Raw genomic sequence first — 25,262 nt, 5'->3', positions numbered from 1 at the left:
ACATGTGTGTTTACTTCATGCCATTTTGAGTAATGTTTCCCTAGTGATCTATGTGTTTGCTTGGGGGATAAAGTAAATATTTTCTCATCCTCAAATTTCAATTGGAGAGGAATAAATTAGGTTTATTAAAACATTTTAACAGTTATTGTTAGTGAAACACGAATGTTTACTGCATTTATTTAATCACTTTACCTCCTACTTTTCTATTAAAGCTTCGATAATTAAAATGGTAGCAGAGCTGAGTAGCAACAAAAAGAAAGCACTGGCAGATATTTCTGATTCACCCTCACCTACTAAGTCCAGTATTGACAGGTATCCTGTGATCCTCATATTTAGGCTGCAGTTTTCAATAGTTTTACTACAAGATAATCTGTCAACAGTACAGTATCTTTTGAATTTGTGAACAATTTCATCCTGAGTTGTCATAGACTTTAGAATTGGGTTGCAGGGACATAAAATATTTGAAATAAAACATTGCTAATTGTTTACTGATGCAAATTCAAAAGCAGAGTTAACAAGACCCCAAAGTTTAACAGAAATCAATCTCCTTTTTCTGTACTGTAATCTCCTATTCCTCCTCTATGTCATTCCTACCATTAGTTTTTGTCTAATGTCTTTTCTGAGTAGTTGGACCCAATAGATTGGTACTGTCATTTATTTACCAGTGGAAATTGATACTTAGTTGCATTTTTTTCCAGCTGATTCTAAATGATCCATTTTCACATAATCAGTTGCTAACAGCCTAAGAGCAGAGCCTAAAATATCCTGACTGGCCCTATACTCTCTCACTGCTGAACACTAGATGCATTTTATTAAGGAGCTGAGATACTTCCATGTGCATAATGGGACTGCAGAGTCTACAGAACAAAGAAACTCACAGGAGCATGTCAACCTGTTATTACTGAAGAATTTGTAAAAAGCAGATCCCTCTGAGGCCTAATTCCTTGGTATCCACGCCAAAATCAACATAAGCACTGAGATGACACTGCTGGTGAGTTGCAATTCTCTGTAAGTTGTCTATAGTGTGCAGAAGCCTGAAGGATCTGCAATGTTGCTTTTTTATAAATAACTAGAGCTCCTCCATTCTAAGGAGAATAGAAATTCAGAGTTCACTTCAAATAATCAAAATCTACAAAATTGATGGGACACATATTTAGAACTCTAGACTTTATTTCAAAGTATTAGAATCACTTTTTTAACTCTATCTAGTTTACTTTTTAATGAAGTGTTTTAGTAAGTTACTTGGTGTAAACCAGAGAATATTGCTTTAAAAAACTCTCTTCTGGCATAAGATGATGCATGAATTAGTTCTCTATTCCATTTCATTGACATTACTTCAGCAGATTCCCTAGGTATTAAAAGTATTGCACCTTAAAGAGTCTGCCAAGAAATAAATACAACATTGTCTTCAGTAATACACTGTGTATGTAAGTCTATGGATGGCTGCATATGCCTCAGCTGTGGCTAGTATGTGGTTGATTCAAATAAATGGTCTGGGAAAACTGAAGAATAAAATACTGAAACTGAGATATTCATACCTAATGCAGAAATATTTGTCCATCCCACTATCAAGTAGAAAATAAAGTAACAAGATTTCTGTCTTTTGCTTTTGTGTATCTGAGTACGTTTACTTGCACATGTGTGTGAATAGTCTTCTCACAAAAACCACAAGTGTCAAAAAATCACGTGTCAAAAATATATTCAAGAAAAATAACTAGATGTAATAATCACAAAGGATGGCACTTTATTTTAGGGAGGAAGATATTTACTTTACTTTAAAAATGAAATTCTCAAAATGTCCATTTTTTCATGTATTAAATTCATTTTTTATGTTCTTTCTCACCATATATTGTATATAAAAAGAATATATATCTATATATATAATATATACATACATTACACATACATATGTGTGAATATGACAGACTCTGAGGTACATGCCAAAGCTGTGGTTCTGATAAAACTCCTACATGCTCCATCTTCATAAAATTTCATTCTACTTGAAGAAACAAATAATAAACAAGTAAACAAATAAATACATTAATTATAGATTATGCTCTGAAGAGCGAAAGAATATGCCTTAGGAGCAGGAGTCATATATAAGCTGAAATGTGAATAGTGAGAAAAAAATAGCTATACAAAAAGTAAAGAGAAGAACACACCAAACAGAGGTGACTGCCTTGAGGCACAAGAAGCTTTGTGTTTTCAGTGAAAATAAAGAGTCTATGTATAAAATGAATTGGATCATGGTCTTCTTATTAAGTTGCATCTCAGTCAGATATACCAAAAGATGGAATACAGAAAGATGGGCATACTGTCCACAATTTTACACAAAATCAAGATCATTTTCATCAGAAAATCAATTTGAATCGCCTTGAATCAATTTATGTCAGTCAATACTAATATTTTTGACTTATAATGCATTGATGGTTAGCTACTTGGAGTATAATGTATCCTTTTTATTCAGTCCAAGTTGACTTTGTTGAATCTTCAAAATGTTTCCATTAAATCTGATATTCAGAGACACAGAAATAAATCTGCTCTCATCTTTTCCAAACAAAGTAAACTTTTACTTGAGAAAAAATTACTTTTGATGTTCATTCCATCTAAACTGAAGAGTTTGGATCTTGAAGATTTTTTTCTTATTGATTATGCCTTCTCTCTCATTAATTATTCTAGGCTTGTGGGGTTAACATCCTCAGAGGAAAAATTGGTACAGTATGCTTGGTGGCCAAAGAGGGATCTAAAAGTCTCCTGTATCCCCAAAACACTTTTCCCTAATAGACTAATAGTTTGAGCACTGTATTTGTGTCATGAGTTATTGGTGTTAGTCACTGAAGATCCTTACTTTCTAAGTCAAGAATTGTTATATATTAAATCACCAGCGACAATTAATTCCTTTTTTATAAAATCTCTGAAGGAATAGAACACTGGAAAAGACATGGCAGAGGGATAAAACACTTGAAGATTGGAAATGAGAGTTAAATACCTGAGTCAGTCTCTTACTTATTTTGCAAGGCAAGACAATTTCTACAGCAATGTATAACCAACTGGATGAGAAGAGGATGCTGGGTTTATACACAGTTCATTAGGATTCTAGCTACAACACTGAGTATCTGGGCAAAAACATCTAATTTATATGACCTTCATTTATCTCATCTGTGAAATGAAGTCTCCATGCTTCACTTATAAGGCTATAAGGCAATCAAATGAAATAATGTAGATAATATGCTTGGTCCAAAGCATGTCCACAGATTCAATGTTATTGTGTTAACTTTTCTGAACCATTTTTTCCTATCTATAAAATTGGAACCAAATTCCCTCATATCACAAGACTGGTGGGGTCACTGGGATTTACTTCAGTGTTGCCGCCCCCTGCCTCGCAAGCACAAAGTCCGGTTTTTGATCTCCAGTACCAAAAACAAACAAACAAACAAACAAAAAACAAGACTGGTGGGAAGATTTATAATGTGAAGTTAATAGTATAGTTTAGAGATGGACACATATAGATGTAAGAATGCAAATAAAGGTAGGAAATAATCACTGTAATAGTGCAACTCTCTACTATCCAGATGCCTTTTACAATTGAATAGCTAATTTTTCCATCTTCTCAGAAGGCTGTGAATGGATATCTAACATCTTTTAGTCCTCTTCACTATTAGCTTGATTGTGGCTTATCTATGCCCTCCCTTCCCCAGAACAGTCTATCACAGAGTAGAAAGAAATATAAAAGCTCATCCTCTTTGTCTATTGTTGCACAAAACTGAAGGGCTATCTCAAATTCTAAAAATCTAATGGAGTTAGCAGACAATTTTCTTGAGATACCACATCCCAACTTCTCCTTCCCCAAATTTCTTCTTCTACTTTCTCTGGTGAACATGCAAAGAGCACTCTCCAATGAAACTTTTGTATTCTAAATTTTGTCTTATTTTTCTTTTAAAATTTTTATTAGTACATAGTTGTAGTTCATAATTATTGCATTTATTATGGAAAGTTTGCACATGTACATATACCATCTTAATTTTATTTTTTTCATCTCCTACCTCTCCTGTCCTTCCATACTCTTTCCAGCTCTTGGTCTCCTTTCAATTTGCAAAAGATCTATTTCCATTTTTTCTTCAATTCGTTTTACTTCATTCTGTTACCATCTTCTTCTTCTCCCTCCCTCTTCTCTGCAACTCTTCTAATCCTTCCCATTTGAAAAATATTTCCCTACTTATATTATCTTTTATTTTGCTCTTTGTTTATATTTTGAGTTTCTCACATAAGAAAAACGATACAGTATAAAGCTTGTGTGTCTGATTTATTTCACTTAACTTTATGGTCTCAAGTTGCATCTGTTTATCTACCAATGACTTAAATTTTCATGGGGAAAACTGAATCATGTGCCCTGTCCCTTCAAAATCTTTTCTTTCCACAATAGAGTTTGTTACTTCACTTTTGACTTGAGAAGGTGTGCTATGTCAAATATATTTCCAAAAATATTGATTTGGCCATATTTTGAGATTGTATTCACATACAATGCAGACAGTTTGAGGTAACCTTTGCACTGTAAAATAAAACACAGATAGAAAACCTACACACATGTAGCATTGTGAAATACTGGGCAAAGATATTTAAAACCATTACATAAAAGTATTTCAGCCTCTCAGAAGTTCCCCATAGGCTTCATCCTAATCACAAAGTCCCTTCCCCTTAAAGTAAACCCAAAAGTAAAATCACTTTTCACATTTCTGTGTAGCTTTATCATCTTAGAATACCATGAGTTAGTTATTCTCATTTTTTTCACTTGATATGTTCTTTAACTCTGATTCTATGAAGTTTTCCTTCATTTGAAACATTTAACTTTTAGAATTTACCTATTGCACATTTTAGGGTCATTTGATTTATAGTTTTTCACAGTCTGGGTTTTGCTGATTGCATTTTCATGATGCCATTTAATACATAACTCTCTTATTGGTATTTCCTAAAAATTGGCAACTACATCAAAAACCCTAGTAAAATTCAAGTTTCACACTTTTGGCAAGATACTACATATTGTATTTTTCCTTGGGACACTAAGTTCTGACTCTCTTTTATTTTTAGGAGATCTTTTTGTACAATGCCTGCATGTATTAATTCATTACATTTTTAATAAAATACAATTCTAAAACTACTCTTTCCATTTTAATTATTAGTTGCTATTTCATAAAACAGATACTTCTATACATATACTTATTGGTTACCTATGGTAAAATTTATATAAGAAAGACAAGATAGAACCATAGCCCCATGAAATGCATGGAAGGTGGACGCACAACCCACATGATGGTCCCTGACCAACTACACACTTACGGATTTCACCCCTTGTGTACAGCTATCACCGCCTTAGAGCTGATTCTGTGTTTTGTTTCAACTCAGCATGGGGTTACAGAATTGCCACTCAACCAATGAGACTGATCTAAGTTGAGACAAAAGTCTGGAATAAAAGACTCTAATTGGATTCCAATTAATTTCCCTGGAGACATTGGAGACACTTCATTGTTGCAAATAGTCTAAAAAGCACAGACTCACGCAGGTGACTACCAAACAACCAACCTGATTGAGGAAGAGGCCAATGCCCTGGAGAAGAAGTAAACCAAGAAGAGTTGGCTACTTCAGGGAGAAATAACAACGGGCCAGGAGTGATAGCAACAAGAAAAGCACACATTGGTGTAAACGGAAAAACAAAACATTTCATAAAATACAGTGAGTGCTTTTATCCAGAGGTTAACTTATTCACAGTGCAATACAGTTGGAGGAAAAAATCTAGTGCAGAGCCCACCACATTGCAAAATAATTTAATCAGGAGCGATTTTGGGGAAAGTGATTGATTGTGTGGGATGAAGTCATGGAACAACTATATAAGTTTCACTCCAGGATTGAAACATTACCCTACAACAATGACTGTGAGAGACTGCCATGAGAGACAGACTGGGAGAGGGTGAAGTCTAGACAGAACACCTGAGAAGTTCAAGCTCAGTCCAGGAAAGGACATGGGTGGTGCATTATGTAGTGGGAGGACAGGACTGGGGGTTCTGACTTACAGAGGTATCTAGATCTGAAGGGGAAGGCATTAATTCCAGGGGTGTGTTTGGTCTGCTCCCCACAGATAACATCCAGAGGATACAAGTGGTCTGATTGCTTCCCCATGGACTAACATGAGTGGGGGCATGTCTCAGTTTGGGCAGTTGACAACGACTAGAGTTTACAGTTAGGGGATGTCATGAACAAATGTTCACAGAAACCCACAGGCTATAAAGAGGGGCAGAGAAGAGTATGACTTGGTAGATTCCAAAGACTGAAGGTTCTGAAAGAGAATTATACTCATTTAGAAATACGTAGGATTTTCTTTTCTTCTTTTGATGCAATTTTTTTCTCCTCTGGTTATTTTTTTCCTGGATTTGGGGGTTTTATAAACAATTTTATTTTTGTCCCTTTTAAAATATGAGGGTTTTTTTTTTGCTTCATTAGGTGCACCTTTTTTATCTCTTTTCTTTTCTCACTATCCCTCTTTCAATTTGTTCCCTAATGATTTTTTCTGTTTTTTCCTAGTTAACTCTTTTTTCTTATTGATCCCTTTCCTTCTTGTTTGTTATTACTTTTATCTAATATGATTAACTTTCATGTATTCTTTAATAGGATCATTTATTGTAATTTTATTACCTTCTTCTAATCTTCCATTGCATAATTTTTCAAATACTGTTGTCACTATTTTCATGCTCCCATTGTACCACAACTTCTATCCTTTCTAGTATAACCATTAACTTTTGTGGATCTGTAGGTAGATAACTATATGTTATTATGGTTGAATATCATTATTATGTCAATGAAAGTAAAGTATTTCTATTGATTAACTATATACTTTATATCAATATCTTGTTTGTAAGAGCTTATAATATAACTATTTGTCTCTTTTCTATCATTAGGGATGGTACACTATTAGTTCTTAGTAATTATCAATATTTAGCTTGTATTTGATGCTATTGTTGTTGTTGATTTTACTACTTTAGCCAAGGTGACATAGTTGTTGCTATCTGATTGTTTTCTCAGAATTTCAAAATCTAGATTGCCTGGGGGTCACAAACAATACTGTAGCCCATTCCTAAAGAAGAGGACACAGGGCCAATAGGCTACAATCTCCTCTCCCAAATAAACAAGGGCGTTTGGATCCTGCAACAGAGGCAAAAGCCAATAACAAGCTGTGCCCAGAGAATACCTCTGAAAAGTATACATTAAATAAAGTTTTCTCCATACTAGCAATAAAGCTACCCATTATAATCAATCCACAAGCCCCAGAACCAAAAATAAAGAAACAAAAAAAAAATGAGAAAACAATGCAAAAAAAAAAAAAAGAGTCCCTTCACAAACTCTGAATTCTCCCAAAACCAATCCATGGAGCATTGAGCAGGAAGAAATCAAAAGCCATACATCTAAAATATCTTAAACAGTAGGGTGGGGGTAAGAAAATAGATTGATAAGGCATTTGGTAAATTTAAAGCATATATAATCAAAGATATAATGATCCTAATACAACAAATAAGCAGTGAAATTAGAAACTAATAAAAGACTAGAGGAGCTGAAGAAGGAGATGAAAAACATAAATTCCCAGCATAGAAAAGAATAGGAATCCATTTTTTTAAATTTCAAACAGAAATCCAGGAAATTAAAAATTCTGTTGGAAGACTGGGCAGCAGAATTGACCAATGTGAGGATAGTGTGTCAGATCTAGGAGACAGGGCTGTGGTTGGTGATCAACTAACAAAAGAAACCTCAAAAATAACAAGGGAAAGGAATAAATATGAGAAAAGGAAAGAAAATGGAAACAAAGTTTTTGAAGTAGGGAGGGTTGAAGCGGTTGAAGGGAGGACAGGGGAATGGAGAAAAATAAGAATCAAGACATATTATGTAAAGGTACAAATCTTCAATGATGAATGTCATTATATTGTATACCTAAAATGTACAAATAAAATTAATTTTTAAATAATAACAAGGGAATAGAAAAAAATCAATCCAGCAGCTGTTTGATGATATAAAGAACAGTAATCTAAGACAAATTGGAATTAATGAAAAATAAGAAGCACAAATTACATAAAAACCCTACTAATAAAAGTAACACCAGAAAAATTTCAAAACTTGGAAAAATAATTTAATATACAGATACATGAGGCATGTAGAACCCGAAATCCAACACAAAATCAGAATTAATTACTGTTAGAGAAAAGAAACAAATCATTTATAAATGAAAACCCATAAAAATCACTACAGACATCTTAACTCAAACTTTAAAGTCAAGGAGAGTTTGGAGTGAAGTGTTTTAAGCCTTAAAAGAAAACAACTGCCTACAGAGACTGATATATACTGCAAAACTAAATTTCAAAATTGATAAAAAATAAGATGTTTCCATGGTAAAGAGCATTTTAAAAATATGTGACCACAAACCAGTACTTCAAAAATTCTCGAGTATATCTTAGACAGAGACAATGATGCTAACATTGCTAAAAAGTCCAAAAGAATCAATTCATAAAGGAGGGCAAACAGTTAAGTATGAGAGGAGAAAAGGAATCAGAAGGAGGAAAACAATATAATGACAAGAATAAGTCAAGGATAGTTATCAATTATAACCATCAATGTGAAAAACCCAACAATGTCCTGGATGCCACATTTCTTCAAATAACCACATTTATTCAAAAATTAAATTCAGAGATGAAAGTCAAAGGATGGAAAATAATACTTGATGCAAGAGGGACCTGAACAAAAGCAGGAATATCTATCCTAATTATAGCCAAAGCAGATTTTAAGTCAAGCCTGATCAGAGGTGACAAAGGTCACTACATATTGGTCAAGGGAATAACTCAATAGGAAGTATTAACAATTATCAACATATATGCACCAAATACTGGAACATACAGCTTCAAAAAACAAACCATAATGCACATGATAAATCACTTAGGCACCAATAAAATTGTATTTGGGGACCTCAAACTCCACTGTAACAAATACACAGATCAACTAGATGAAAAGTCAATGAAGAAGTATCAGAGTTGAACTAAAACTTTTAACAAATAAACTTGATAGTTATATCCATCATCAATAAAAAACACATTATTCTCAGGAGCACATGAGACTTTCTATAAAATAGATCACATACTAGCCCATAAAGCATGCTTGAGAAAGTGACAAAGAATAAAAATTATTCCATGCAGGAGATAGTGCAATGAAACAGAAATCAATAGCAAAAGACACCACAGAAACTATGCAAACACATGTGAATTAAATAATAATTCATCAAGGTGAGGTAACATGAAGGTAAAGAAGAAATTAGGCACTTCCTTCAATCAAATGAAAATGCCAGTATGACTAACCAAAAACTATGAGGCACAATGATAATAGTGCTAAGATAGATGTTTATATCAGTAAATTTCCACATCAAAAACAGAGAGAGCTCAAATAAAAAACCTTTTGGTTCATCTTAAAATCTTAGACAAACAAGAACAATCCAAATCTAAATCTTGTATGAGTGAGGAAGTGATAAATAACAGAGCAGAAATTCATTAAATTCAGACTAAAATTTTAAAATAAAAAATGAATAAAGAGTTGGTTCTTTGAAAGATTAAACAAGATAAACCCTTAGTGAACCTTAAAAAAACAAGGAAAGAAGACACAAATCAAGGCAATTAGAAATGAAAAAGTCAAAATCACAACAGATTCTGCTAAAATCCAGATCATTGATAACTACCTTGAGAATCTCTATTCAAAAACTGGAAAATCCAGAATAAATGGATAAATTCCTAGATACATATGAACTACTTGATTTGAACAAAGAAGACATAAAAATCATGAAGAATCCAATACCAGAATATGATACTAAAGAAGAAACAACAAAAACAACAAATACCAAGAAAATCCGAGGTCCCAATACACTGACTGCTGAATTCTACAAGAATTTCAGAGGAGATCTAATATCAATACTCATCAAAATCTTTAATGAAATTGAAAGGAAACAATGCTGCCAAAGTCATTCCTGGAAGCAAGCGTTACCCTGATTTCGAAACCAGAAAAGGAAAAACCAACAAACACAACTACTGACCAATCTCTTTAATGAACATAGATGGAAAAAGCATTAATAAGATACTGGCAAAGAGAATGCAGTAAATTAGCAAAAAGATCATAAGCCATGACCAAGTGGGATTCACTCCACGGATGCAGGGATGATTCTACATATGCAAAACAATGAGTGTAATACACCACATAAACAGAAGCAAGACTAAAACTCAAATGAGCATCTCAATAGAAGTAGACCAAGCATTTGACAAAATCAAACATCTATTTATGATAAAAAATAACCCTGAAGTAAATAGTAATAGAAGTCTTTATCTCAATTTGATGAAGGCCATCTATGACAAACCAATGGCCAATATCATACTAATTGAAGAGAAGATGAAATATTTCCTTCTAAAATCTGGAACAATGCAATGATGTCTGCTATCACCACTCCTGTTCAATATAGTTCTTAAAACACTAGCAGGAACAATTAGACAAGAGAAATAAATAAAAAGAATATGGATAGGAAAGGAAGAAGTTATCATTATTTTTTTGATGACATGATCATTTACATAGAAGACTCCAGAAACTCCACCAAAAGACTCCTAGAAGCAATAACCAAATTCAGTGGTATAGCAGGATACAAAGTCAACACAAAAAAATCAATAGCATTCATGTACATCTATGAAAAATCACAAAGAGAGAAATTAAGGAAACAACACCTTTCACAATAGCATCAAGAAAAATGAAATATTTAGAAATTAACTTAATGAAGTAAGAGAAAGATCTCTAAAATGAAAACCAGTATTCTGAAAGGGATTTTAAAGATGATATCAGAAAATGGAAAGCTATTCCCTTTTCCTGGATAGGTACAACAAATACAGTCAAAATGGCTGTACATCCAAAACTGTTATACAGATTTATCAGAATCCCAATTAAAATACCAATAGTATTCCACATAGAACTAGAGAAACCAATCTTAATATTCATGTGCAAACAGAAGAAACCTAGAATACCAAAAAGCAATGAAGGTCATCAAGTGTAAGGCAGGGTGCATCACAAGACCAGACTGCAAGTTATGCTACAAATCTACAGTGATAAAAACAACATGTTTTTGGAATAAAACAGATTTGTACATCAATAGGATACAACTGAAGATGCAGAAACAACTCCAGGCACTCTCGGCTAAGAGGCCAAATCATTTCAATGTAGGAAATACTGCCACTTTAACACATGGTTCTGGGAAACCTGGCTATCCACATGTCAAAGACTGAATTTAGGCTCATATTTTTCACCATGAACTAAACAAAAGTCAAGATGAAAGATCTAAAGATTTAAACAGAAACACGTCCTCTGGTGGAAGACCAAATAGATAGAACTCTTAAAGACTGTCAGCAAACTCTTAAAGATTGTAAGCAAAGACTTTCTGAGCAGAATGATATTTGCACAAGAAATAATACCAAGAATGAACAAATGGAGCCACATCAAATTAAAAAGATACTGCACAACAAAAGAAATCACAAACAGTGTGAAGAGACAAAGTATAGAATGGGAAAAAATTTACCAGCTACTCTGCCAGCAAAGGACAAATATCTAGAATATACAAAGAATTAGAAAAATTAAACCCCTCAAATTAAAAGACTCTAAGAAAAAAATGGGCATCTGAAATGAAAGGAAACTTTTCAGATGAAAAAGTACAAGTAGCCAATAAATACATGAAAAAATGTTCAACATTGTTGACCTTTGAGAAATGCAAATTAAAACAACACAGACTCCATCTCACTCCAGAAAGAATCATTAGAAAATCAACCAATAATTAATGCTGGAGAGGCTGCAGGGAAAAATGAACCATTCTTCATCATCGGTGGGAGTTTAAACTGGTACCATCACTATGGAAATTAGTATGGACATTCTTCAAAAGACATAAAATTACAAATTGCATTTGACCCAGCTATTCCTCTGCCAGGCATCTCTCCCTCAAAATAAAGTATTTAAAGTTCAGTGATACATGCAAGCTCATATCTATTGAAGCTTGTTTTATAACAACTAAATTTTGGAAACAACCTATATGACCATAAACAGATGAATGGATAAAGAAAATATGGTATTTATACACAATGGAATACTACTATGCAATAAAGAAGGATGAACTTCAGACATTTGTAGGTAAAGAGATGCACCTTGAGACTACAATATTAGGTGAAATAAATCAGACACATGAGTCTAAATATCAAATGGTTTTTCAAAAGATAAATGAGAAATACAGTGATCTTTTTCAAATGAAAACAGAAACAACAGATGGAGGGAGGATTGAGGGAAGGAAGGGAAAATAAAATTTTTTAAAGAGATTTGAAGAAAATAGTGGAAAAAAACTTTTGCAAATGGGAAAAGGTAGAACATTTCATGAAGCAGAAAGGGATAGGAGGAAAAGGGGATAAAAAATAGAATTAAGATTTGTTATGTAAATGTAGTAACTCCCCATGATAAATGTAGTCATTATGTATGACAAATTTGTACTAATAAAAAAATCAAGAAAAAAATGAAAGGCAAGGCAAATCTCATTGGCTTTTTGTAGTTGTTTCTTTTTAAATTTTTTATTAGTAAATACTTATAGTACATAATGATTACATTCCTCCTTGAGAATCGGTATGTGTACATAACACATTGTAATTCTCTTTTTATCCCATTTTCCTCAAATCTCTAAACCTTTCCTCTACCTCCTTATCCCTTTCCTTGTGCAAAAGATGTCTTTCTATATTTTATCTAACTTTTATTTTGTCTTTTTTATATTTTGAATTTCTCATATAAAAGAGATCATGTGATATGTAAGATTGTGTGTCTTTTTTACTTCACTTAGCATTATGGTCTAAAGGTGTACCTATTTTCCTACAAATAACTCAAGTCTGTGCTTCTTTATGACAAAGTGGTACTTCAGTGCATATAAACATCATATGTTCTGTATCCTTTCATCTGTTCATGGACACATAGTCTGTTTCTAAGGTGTAACTATTATGAATGCTGCTGCTATAAAGATGGGTATGGATATATCACTGTAAGATGATGTTGTTTCCCCTTATTTTCCATGAAATTAATTAGTTAATTCTCATCTTATTTAGGCTATTAATTATTATATATCAGTGCAATTATAAATCATTTAAATATTTTTTAATGTTTCATGGCATTTTAATTACTATTTGTATCAAAGCTTACATTGCCACATTTCTTTCCAGTAGAAAGATTTTTATGTTTGTTTCTGAGTCCATTTTGACAGTACTAAATTAAGTTAGCATAGCTTAACAGCTATTGACATAATGTGTTATCAGCTTGACATATACCTTTCATATCCTAAAAATTCTCTCTGTAGAGAATTAAAATTAGTAATTTTTCTGAAAAGCTCTACTTTATTTTAGTGAAAAATAGTATTTCAAGACCATAGCAATAGTATTGGTCATTATTTCTCATCTTTTTCAAAAGAAAGATATGAAATCATATAATATATCATAAGAAAAATTATAATTATATATGTTTCATAAAATATGTAAAAGTTATAATATATGTTCAGAAATACATTTACATATATCCTGCTTCTAAATTCCTATCTGTATATAATTATTGGAGTTCATATCAATATTTTGAATTCTAATGCACTACAAGGAGGGTTAAGTTTTCACTTGCTACATTACACCTATACTTCTGTTCTACATGAAAATTCCTGCTTCTCATGAACCTGGCCAAAGATGGAATTCCACTCTCAAACAATTGTTCACTTTCTCTACTTAATACCAGACATAAAAGAAACAGTGAATCATACTAACACTCTCACAGAATTAGTTATGGTAATCATTGAAATTTTGAATGTATTCTTTCTATATTCTCTCTTCAGTTTTTTGTAATTGTGGAAATGATAAAATATATAGCCATTTACATGTATTTCTTTTTTCTCTTTAACCTTCATTTAGTCTCATTTTCCCAGCTTATTATACATGTAGTAATCACCAATCACATTTATGTTGCTATTCTATTAATTTTGGTAGTGGAAATCTTATTATATTGATTTCTTAAAAAGTGATCATGAGAAAAATATTCTTTGAGTTTTTGTATGTTGTTGGCTGTTTATTTTTTGTCACATCTTTCTTAAGTCATGTCTGGATTCAAAATCTTGGCTCATTTTATTTTCTTAATTACCTTAAATATGTAAACTCATTTACTTGTGGCAAAAAACATTGTTGTAAAAAATTGATGATATGGGAGATCCAACATAGTTGAATAGAGGAGTCACAACTGAGATACTCACAGATCAACTAAAAACACAGGAAATTGGAAGCATGGGAAGAACAAAAACTTTGATACACTAAATCAATTTGGAAAGAAGATGTTTCTAGATCAAACAAAAAGTGTGCATAGCAGTTAAAAAGAGGGAAACAATCTGATAGGTCTAATCCACTGGGCCTCCACCCTCAAACATCAGGGGAACAGTCATTCTGTGAACTTCCTAAATGGCTGGAGAGATTCAAAAAGCACAGTAAAGTCTCAGCTTACAGGGTAGACTTGAGGTGTATGGGCCTCCTTCATCTCATTCTCCCCTCTCAAAACACTGAGGAGGCTGCAGCTGGCAGCATATACACCGGCACACATCAAGGGAAGAGATGAGGGACTGGAGAGTCTTTTTGCCCATTCATCTAGTCTTAGATTCTGGGAGGATAAACAAGTGACCACTGCTTGTGTTGGAAGTCTTCAATATTGAACCTAGGGCAGATGTGAATTACCACTAAGATCTTGTAGTTTATCTCAAGCCAACTAGATATTCACCTGGCACACAGAGCTATCATTGGTCTGGTTTGAGTCTATAATCAGCACCCTTGGGCTCATTTGAGTCTACACCGAACTCTCACTACCTGGCTCCAATCCTGACCTGCCAGAGACTGTATCTGACACCTAGCACCAGTCCCTGAGCAGCCTTGGTTTCCACAGGGTGTTCTAATACCAAGTAATCTCTGCCTGTTACACGGAGACTGTGGCAGCATCTGTTCAGCATGAGGTACTCTGCCTCCACTCTAGACACATCAGAGACTCCACCCTGCATTTTGATAGAGTCTCAGGCATAATCATTGCCTGACACAAGATGTCTGTCCTCTGCCTGGTTAGCAGCATGTGTTAAGAATTTCTTTGTTTTCCCCAGTGGCCCATATACCCTTGAGACACAACCCAGCACCCTGAACAATCACTGGACATGATAGAATCTCCCCACATCAGTCCCAGGAGCACCTGGGTCTTCCCTGGCTACCACAGGGCAACAGGAGCCTCCATGTGGTATTTGGAGCTAGTCTCCTGGACATAAGGATATTCATCACGTGCCCAGCATTGGCCCCAAACCATCACAATACATGCCAGAACTCTCAAAATCCAATGCTCCACATATTTTCTGGGCCAGCTTGAATAATTACCACAAACAGGGTTTAACAAACAGCGGACTCACTGATCTGAGATATATCCACACAATGCAACAGACTATAAAGAGAGGCAAAGAGGCATGTGAATTACAAGATTATATATTGCAGGATCTGGAAGAAAACACACTTCAGGAAATACTTAGGATTTCTTTTCTCTTTTCCCCCCTCTATTCTCCCTTCATCGAAAACAATTATATTTTTTCTCATCTATTGGTATTTTTCATTGTTATTATTATTTTCTTACTATTGGTGGAACATGGAATTATGTCACCCATTTTCTTCCTCTTTCTTAAAACATAACTTTGTTTCATTTGTTTGAATAGGTCCCCCTTTATTCTCTCTCTTCTTTCCCCCCCCATCTCCTTGTCTCTCTTTTAACCTGTTTTCCTGAGTATTTCTTATTTTCTTTCCCTGTAGTTTAAAATCCATCCCCTTTATTTATCCTTGTCCTAGTTGGTTTTTTCAGTTCCTGTTATCTAATACTACTAATTTTCTTTTGCTTCTTAGTGTGATCATTTATATCAGTCTTACCACTTTCCTTCCATATTTGTTTGATTTTTCATAATCTATTATTTCCCTGTTATCTTCATGCTTCCACATTCACACCATTTACCCCTATGAACCTGTAGGTAGCTAAATACAACTTATTACAGCTGAGTGCTGTTCTATTTTTTAAAAAGGTAGAATCTCTCTATTGAATAGATATTTCCTATACAAAATACCTGGTTTGTCTTAGAATTTGTTCTATAACTATAGGTTCTCTTCTGCAGCACATATACTAAAGAAACACAGATCTCATCCCCATGGATAAAGGTGGTACAGTGTTAGTTATTAGAGTTTGTCATTATTCACTTTGTCCTTGATGCTCTTGTTATTGTTGATTGTAATGCATTGACCAAAGGACATAGTTATTGTGATCAATTGGTGTTCTGTGTATACCAATGTCCAGATTATCTTGGAGTCATAAACACTTCATTACCAAAGAATTGGATAGTAGGCCAGTCTGCAACCTTTTCTGCCTCACAAGCAAAGGGTGTAGGATCCTGGGATCTAAAACCAAATAACTAGCTAAACCTAGAGGATATCTCTGAAAAATTGATGTTATTATAAGCAGAAGTAATTCTCTCTTCAACTATAGGGACAGAGACCAAATCACATTTAGTAAATTACAGAAGGGATAGATAATATCATGGGACATACAAATCTGTAAAGACTTCATGGGGAGACAAAAATCTTACTAAAACTCTTCAGGTGTACCACAAGTTCTCCTCTACTAGACTTCAACCCACAGTATCTTCCCAAAAATGAGGAAAAGAAGAAGAAGAAAAAAAAAATATATATATATATGACAAAAGTTGGCCTGTGAACTCTCCCAACTCTGCTAAAGCAGAGCAAGGGTCACAAAGAGAGAGGAAAAGCAAACATTAGGTAGCAAAACTCTATGAAAAGTTTATACAAGGGATGAAGAAACTCACTGAGCTCAAAGAGTAAATGAACCAACAGTTCAAAGCAATATCACTCAATATGCCCATGGTGAATGTGGAGGAAATATGTAAAAACCTGGACAAGCTAACCAAAAGAGTTCAAAACTTGAATGTCAGATTCAAGGATATAGAATTCTTGAAAAGATGTCAGACAGAAACTCCTGAAATAAAATAACTGTACAGAGTTCATAAATGGCAGAAATGATCAATGTAAAAAGAAGGTATCTGAAATTGAGAATGAAATAAATTGATATCAAGTACTCAAAAAAGCCAGAAAGAAATAAGAGAATGATAGATTTTCCAGCAGCTACAGATGATACTAAGAAGGCCAGTCTAAGGCTAAGTGAAGTAAGAGAAAAACTAGGAGATGGTTCAGATGGATTTACTAACATGTTTACAGAAATCATAGAAGAAAATTTCCCAAATATAAGAAAAGAATTTAAAATAAAATTAAGCAACACATACAGAACATCAAACAAATATGATGAAAAAAAGATGCTCACCAAGGCATGTCCTTATTAAATTACCAAATATCCAGCAAAAAAAAAAAATCCCAGAATTTAAAAAGTAGTCAGAGAAAAACAAAAAAAATTGAATATAAAGGCAAACCTACTGGAATTACAGCAGAGTTCCCAAAACAAATCTTATAGGGCAGAAAAGCCTGGAATTAATTGTTTCAAGCCTTAAGAAAAAATAACTTCCAACTCACATTAACTTTTTCAAAAAAGTTATCTTTCAAAATAGATGGAGGAATAAGGTATTTCTATAAAAAATTCCATCTCAAAAGATATATGAGTGTTAAACCAGCACTCCAGAAAATACTTTAGAATATTCTTGACAGAAGATAACAACCAGAGGAAATGAAAACTCTGAGTAAGGTCAATGGATAAACAAGAACAAAAAAAAATTCAGAAAGTCATTAGCAAAGAAAGAAGGCAATGATAGTAAATAACCAACACATCTCAGTAATGTCTCTCAACATTAAAGGCTTCAACTCTCCAATTAAGTGACATAGACTGGCAAATTGGATCAAAAAACCAGAATTGGACATTCTGTTGCATTCAAGAAACTCATGTAATTCAAAAAGACATTCATAGACTAAAATTAAAGATGGAAACAACAGTTTTTTACACCAGCACCCACAACACAAGCAAGGGTAACAATTTTAATCTCAGACATGGTAAACTTCAAGCTAAAACTGGTTAGAAGAGACAAAGAAAGTCACTACATAAGGGAACATTTGAACAAGAAAACACAAAATTGATAAATATTTATGCAACAAACAGTGGAGCACCTATCTTCATAAAACAAAAACTGCTAAAAATAAAAGATCAAATAAGCACTAATGAATTCATAGTAGGGGATATTAACACCCCACTTTCACAAAGAGAGATCAGTTTAAAAAATCAATCATTAATATTAGAGCTGCACACCCTTGAACAAAAAGACTTAATAGATATCCACAGAGTATTTCAACCTATATACCATATTATACAGTCTTTTCTAAGCCGCATAGTACTTTTTCCAAAACAGGTCACACACTAGTCCACAAAGCCTGCTTAAATAAATACAAAATAAGCAAAATAATCTCATCCATATTATCAGATCACTGTGCAATGAAAATAGAAATCTACAATGATGAAAAGATATAAGTGCCTGGAAAATTAACATTCTTAAAAAATAGGTCACAGACGAAATCAAATAACAAATTTAAATTTTTCTGTAAGTTAATGACAATGAGTTTACAACTAACTGAAACCTCTGGGAGACTATGAAAGCAGTTCTAAGAGGAAAGTTCATCACAATGAATGCTCACATTCAGAAAACAGAGCAATTAAAAACAAATAATCTTATGAAGAATCTTAAGATATTTGAGAAACAGTTCTAGGCCCAAACTGAAATTAAGGAGGGAAATTGTAAAAATGAGAGCAGAAATCTATGAAATTTAGACAAAAAATCAATGAATTGAAGCTGTTTCTTTGAAAGAATAAATAAAATAGATAAGATCTTAGCCAGATCTACCAAGAGAAAGAGTGAGAAGCCTCACATCAATGCACTTAGAAATGAAAGTGAAATCACAACTAACATTGTTGAAATCCATGTGATAGTAACTACTCAAAAAATTGTATTCCAACAAATCAGCAAATTTTGAAGAAATAGGTTTGTAGAATCATACAAATTATCAAAATTAACCCAAGAAGATATAAATATGCTTAACCACCCTATAAACAAGCAGTGGAATTGACATAGTAATAAATAATCTACCAACTAAAAAGAAGCCTAGGACCTGATGCATATACCACTAAATTCTATAAAACCTTTAAGGATAGCATACCACCAATACTTCTCAAACCCTTCAAAGAAATTGAAAATGGAGTGTTCTCAAATTAGTTTATGGAACCCAGTGTCACACTGATCCCAAAACCAGACAAAGATCTAATAAAAAGGAAAACTATAGACCATTCTCCTTATTGAACATAGATGCAAAAATCCCCAACAAATATTAACAAATAGAATGCAGCGCATGATCAAAGAGATCATAAATCATGTGAAGTAGGTTTCATCTCAGAGATGTGTAAGTCAATATATGTAATATATCACATAAACAGGAGCAAGGTCAAAAACCACATGATCGTATTAATGAATGCAGAAAAGGCTTTTGACAAAATCCAACATGCTTCATGATAAATAACCCGAAGAAAACAGATATAAATGTACATACCTGAATCTTATATGTTAGTTATGACAAACCAACAGTCAACATCATGTTAAATAAGGAAAGACTAAAATCATGTCCTCTAAAATCAGAAGCAAGACAAAGATGCCCACTATCACCAATTCTTTTCAACACAATACTTGAAACATTAGCCAGGGAAATCAGGCATGAGAAAAAAATAATAAAAGGAATACATGTAGGAAAGGAAGAATCCAAATTATCATTATTTGCAGAAAACATAATACTATACATAGAAGACCTATATAGCTCCAGCAAAAAAACCTCTTAGAATTAATAAACAACTGTGGCAGCCTAGCAGAATACAAGATCAACATACAAAAATCATTAGCATTTGTGTACACCAGTAATGAACTCGTTGAGCATAAAATTAGGAAAACAATACATTCACAGTAGCTTCAAGAAAAATTAAATATGATGAAATTAACAAAGAAAGAGAAAGTCCTCTACAAAGTACTATAGTACTCTGAAGAAGGAGATTGAAGAGGACATCAGAAAATTGAAAGATGTCTCCTCCTCCTGGATAGGCAGAACTAAGATTGTCAAAATGGCCATATTCCCAAAACTTTTATACACAATGAATGCAGTCTTAGTCAAAATACCACAGCATACTTTAGAGAATTAGAGCAAACTATTCTAAAATATTTGTGGAATCAGAAGAGACTCAGAATAATAAATGCAACAAAAGCAAACCTGGAGGTCTTGTAATACCTGACTTCCATCTTACTCCGTAAAAAACAACAATCATTAAGAAATAAAAAAATAACAAATACTAATATGGCTGTGATGAAAAAGGAACACTCCTACATTGTTAGTGGAAAGGTAAATTAGTACAACATTATGTAAATTACCATGGAGATTTCTCGAAGAACTAACATTCCATATGACCCAGCAATACCCCTTCCCAAAGGACTTAAGACATCATACTGTATAGACACATGAATACCAATATTTACAGCAAAACAATTTATAAAACAAAATTCTGGGAAGAGCCTATATTCCTCTCAACAGAGAATTAGATAAAGAAAATGTTGTATCTATATATAATGGGATGCTAGTCAGGAGGTATAAAGAACTACAAATTTGAGCCTTTCTGGAAATTGGGTGCACTTGGTAAATATAATGTTGAGTGAAACAAATGAGGCACACGAACTTTAATACAGTATTGCATCTCTCATCTGAGTAAAACAAAGTATAAACTAAAACTAAACAAAAATAAAGGAAGGATAGAATGATATAAGGGGATCGATCTCTTCCACATAAGAAGGGGTCCAGGGCATAAAAGGATAGGTGTGAGGGGGAGGGGATGTGGAAACAGGTAACATGAAGATATGTCATGTATAAAGTCCTAATATCCTCAATGAATGTGAACATTATATGCCATAAATATGAATTAAGATTAATAATATCAACAAGAATGAAAAGAGATTGGGGAACTAGAGAAAGTGCAGATAGAGTGGAGGTAAGTAGATTTTTAAAAGAAACAAGCTTACTATGTACATGTACCAATTACCCCCCAAAATTGTAAAATGCATATACTGCAAATTTACTGATAAATGAAAATAATTAAAAATTCATGATAATCTAATTTTCATTGCAAGTCACATGTTTTGTGTATATGCTGATGATTGTTATTTTGCTTAACACCCAGGTACTTTAATAGAATGTGAGAACTGGATCTATGATGTGCCCTTTTTCTACTGCCAAACTTCAAGTAAAATACAAATCTAAAAAAAAGCTTTCAATTTGCAAGAAAATTTGAAATAAGAAAAAAAATTATCCATCTTTATATAAAATAATCCTAAAAACTGTCCAAATATTCATGATTTACTCTGATTTACCTATGAGCTTTGAAATTTTGAACATGAACATTCATTTCTTACCCTGTATCTGGGTATTTTTACCCAGATAACTAAATGCAAGTTGAGTCCTAGGGACAACAGACATCCTATTCATTAATTTAATTAGAACCTTTTCCACTTATGTTTTCAATTATAATCATTGTTTATTTGAACTATAGTCACGTATCTTCATTAGAAGCATCAGTAGCTATCTGGAAATGAAAGTGTGCTTGACATTCATAATTAACTGTAAAATTAATAGGTTTGATTTCTGATAAAATAAGCAATGTTTTTACAAGATGAAAATGAAAATTAAGGACAGGGTTCGAATAAAATTCAGCCTTTATGATAAAGTTAAAAATAAGGCACAAATTAATGTGGATGCTATTTTCTGACAATACTCCCTTAACTTTGCTTCCAAAGTTCATTGGTTAGCTCTTTTTTTTTTTTTGCAAAACAAAACATTTCCAACAAATAAACAAAGGCCCTGGAAGCAGGTTTCATAGAATATCATTTCCTTCTGATAACTGCATTATCTCCCTGATCCAATGTAAACATCACGTTGGAAAAAAAAAAAGGAATCAGTGAGTGAACAGCTTTTTCATTAAAAGAAGCACCAAAAATTGGAAAAGGGTGGTGAGTTGGGAGCCAGAAAATTGGGGATTTGAACTATGGTTCCATTACTTACCAACTTGATGAGCTTAAACAAGTTATTAATTTTCTATATCTCTATATCATCATCTGAAAAGTATATACTAATGACATTTTTATAAATCTCAAATTAAATAATAAATGATGAAAATGGTATAAACTATACAATGATAGGTAAATTTTTTGTATTATGTATTATTTTCAGAGGAAACATGGTAGCTTGGTAATAAATGTGGAAATTGTAGGACATGTTAAGGTGTTTTATATGTAAACATATCAAACAAATATTTCAAACTATTTTACATATTCAACAGAAATAAAAGAGGAGAAAAGCTCAGCATTCATATGCTCATTCCCTCACTAAATGACAATGTCAGTTTAGCTTCATTTTTAATAATATTCTTTCTTATGAATTGCCTTGAGAATTACCTCTTTAAAATGATCTTCCCATTTTTTACCTTAGTAATTACAACTTACTTAAGAAGACTGGATACTTTCATTGATGGATTGGAATAGTTTTATTGCCTTAGTCTTATACTTGTTAAGACAGCTCTTGCTGATATACACAAGGTCTGGCTGCAAAACTTGGAGGAAGACAAATTTTTCTCTGGCTGTTTTCTACAACCCAGGTCAACATCAACATGGCCCAGTCATGGGGCTTTTAAAAGATATTTTCTCCTTTCTATCCATTTGTCTATTAACTAGACAGTTTCTGTTATCACCTGGATGTCAATTCAGTGTATGTCTAATAATTAGGCTCTGAGAAAATAACCAGCTTAAAGCACATCTTCTCTCAGTGTTTTGCTTTTCAAAAGGCATTTATGGGAAAGAATAAAAGGCCTAAAGGTGTAAAATATGATGATGAAATTACATTCAATAAGTTTCATTGTATAGTCAATTATATACTTAACTCATAGGGTTTACTTTGAAGGTATTAAAACATGCAGAAACTCAAATTTCATCTGTTGAAGAAGAGAGGGCAATTTAAAAAAATAAAATTTATAAAATACTCAGCTAGTGACTTACTTTCTTGTAAATTGCATATTTTCTAAAAACATAGATCTTAGTAAAACCTGAATTAAATGCTGGCACTGATTCTTTAAGGTCTTATTAATTTTAATTTTACTCTACATGGCAATGCAGAATACATTAATAATGATCAAAGTCTACTGAAAAAGAGTTAGTAGATACTGTTGTGTACCAAAATGTATAACAAGAGAGGGTACATAAGCATCCCCAAAAAAAGGAAATGAAAGAAATCTGGCAATAGCAAATAAATAATTACCTGAATACAATTTAGTACTTTTTCAGAGCTAAATTTACCAAAGACTATATTTAGTTATTTGAGCTCATAACTGAGGACACAAAAGAAGATTGTATCTCTAAGTAGACATTCTTAGATACTGTCTTATATATTGATCCCTTGCTCTTGGCCTTATAAGAATCTACCATTATGTAGATGACAATCCTGGATCAAATTTTACTGACCCTTAAGAGTAAACATATTATTTCTCACTGGAGAAAGAAAGGGCAAAGAGGTACTTCACTGATGATGCTGTCTTTTAATGATAAGTTTATTTGAGAAAGTGCATGAATATAAAGGAGTAGATTTGGTGTTCTAAATTCAACTTGTTCCACAGTCCCCAACAAGACCCATCTTCAACTAGTAAATTTGAGGAAAAAATGTGTTTCATAACTTTTCCTGAATTATCCATTTTATAGTTGCTTGTCTGTCTGAATTATTCTTTCTTATTACTCTTATGTATCTTTATTTAAAACCACTGTTTGCTTCATTGAATAACAATGTCCTGCAACTATTATACTTTGATGTAATTCTGGTATGAATACATTTGCTTATATGCAAAGATGATGTGGAAATATACACCTTCACCTTTATTTTTGCAAAGTATAGGAGTTTTTAAGTACTTAAATTGCACAACAGTAGAATTTAATGAACCACTGCAAGTATAAGATGAAAATTAGAATACTGGAAAGAAATAGAAAATTATAACATAAATATAATAGTACAAACAGTTAAATGGAGAAAACTATCTTAATTCCTTGATGTACATTTCATTCACTCACAGACGACCCCAATAGTTTCTAGCTTTCTTCCCATAGTTCAAGGTCTAGTCTTTATATTCTCTTTAAGAGAACCATCTTAGTTAAAAGTTCACACCAGTTTTTAACTACCTTTTACAATACTAAGGATTTTTAATCTTTATTATAGAGTTGGTCTTTCTCTGGGATCATTGCTTCCCACCTCCACCACAAAGTTCAAGGACACAATGTCATGGAGCAGCACAGTTTCAAAAGTCTGAGTTATGAATGAAACATGATGAACAAAGGGTGGAGTAAATGCAGTCTTTCAGTGAGAAGAATGCCCTTTTCAACTGAACAGTTAAAAATGGGATTTTCTGATGAAGTTATTTAATTCCCTTAGAGAGAGATAAACATATTGTTTCATCTAATCATGTCTTATGATTATCAAAAATTTAACTAGTATATCTGTATCTCTCTCTCTCTCTCTCTCTCTGGTGAACACAAGCAAAAGTTGTAATTCACAAAGACAGTTGTACAGTCAAGCTTCATGTTAAGAAGAATTACCATAGATGTACTCTGATATACAAAATAGTATGAAAAAAATTTGATGTATTATGATTTTATATTTACAATTAAAAGCATTGATATATGTACATATATATCAACTTAATAATAATTAAAATATCAAAATAGTCTCACACCCCATCCTCATTTTTTTCAATTTTAATTTTTTTATTAGTATACATTTTTGATAAATTTAATAAACACATTCCTCGTGGGGAGTTGGTACATGTATATAGCACAACCTTATTTTTTTTAGTTCCCTTTCCCTCCCTGTCCTCTCCTCTCCCACTACCTTTTGGTATCTTTTGTTTTTGCAAAGATCTATCTCCCTATTTCCCACTATCTAGTTTTTATTTTGCTCTTTATTTATATTGTGGGTTTCTTGTTTAAGAGATACCTTGAAATATTTAAGCTTGTGTGTCTGATTTATTTT

Source organism: Heterocephalus glaber, unplaced genomic scaffold (assembly GCF_053883595.1).
Source record: "Heterocephalus glaber isolate CG9 unplaced genomic scaffold, H.glaber_assembly_v1.0 deba00001613, whole genome shotgun sequence".
Lineage (NCBI taxonomy): Eukaryota > Metazoa > Chordata > Mammalia > Rodentia > Bathyergidae > Heterocephalus > Heterocephalus glaber.
The sequence above is the reverse complement of the archived record's forward strand: the minus strand, read 5'-3'. Positions refer to the sequence as shown.